General features: G+C 45.5%; 1 pseudogene; it reads left to right on the top strand.

Moving 5' to 3' along the window:
- The window catches only part of LOC103213145, a 28583-nt pseudogene that overhangs the window by 658 nt on the left and 27215 nt on the right, over positions 1–710 (top strand).

Here is a 710-nt window from a genome sequence, read left to right as displayed (position 1 = left end):
TAGAAAGCATGCTATCCAAGGGCAGTAGGGATAGGAAAGCACAAGGCAGTGGTGTAAATTCCACAGCCCTGCTCTGCAGTCAGAAATTACATCACCAGAGGTAACCATATGTAAAGACCTACACTTGCACATCAGAAAGGAGTGTCAGACCATGAAAATAACACTAGATTCAAAACAGGTCATGTCAGATGTGCTTGAGGGGTGGCAAATATATCTCAGGGTCAGCAAATGCAGAAAAGTTTTAAAGAAAGAGATATTTTGATCTATCAGGTGGAGAAGAATGCAGGGTAAGAGGAAAGAGGTCAAGGAAGGCTGATTAGAGAGGCATGACTGCTAGATTCCAGTGTGTAGAGCAAAACCAAAATCAGTTTATAAGTCAATAAGTTGTGAGCTTCATTGATTTTGGAATCCCTGGGTGGTGTGGAAAGAGCTCTGGTGGCGTAGTGCCTAAGGCATTTGACTGCTAACCAGAAGGATGGTGGTTCAAACCCACCAGCCACTCCTCAGAAGGAAGACTAGGCAATCTACTTCCACAGAGAAATGCCTCAGAAACCCAAGGAGGGGTCGTCTGAGTCAGATTCAACTTGCCTGCAGTGAGTTTGGTTGTGGTTTTGGGTGGTGTCGATAGTTACTACACTTGACTCCTCACCAGAAGGATGGAGGCTCAAGTCTACCCAGAGGTGCCTTGGAAGAAAGACTTGGTGATCCAC

The sequence above is a fragment of the Orycteropus afer genome, unplaced genomic scaffold, assembly GCF_000298275.1.
Source record: "Orycteropus afer afer isolate SDZICR_OR568_19922 unplaced genomic scaffold, OryAfe1.0 scaffold01340, whole genome shotgun sequence".
Classification (NCBI taxonomy): Eukaryota; Metazoa; Chordata; class Mammalia; order Tubulidentata; family Orycteropodidae; genus Orycteropus; species Orycteropus afer.
This window is presented reverse-complemented; position numbering and strand designations above follow the sequence as displayed.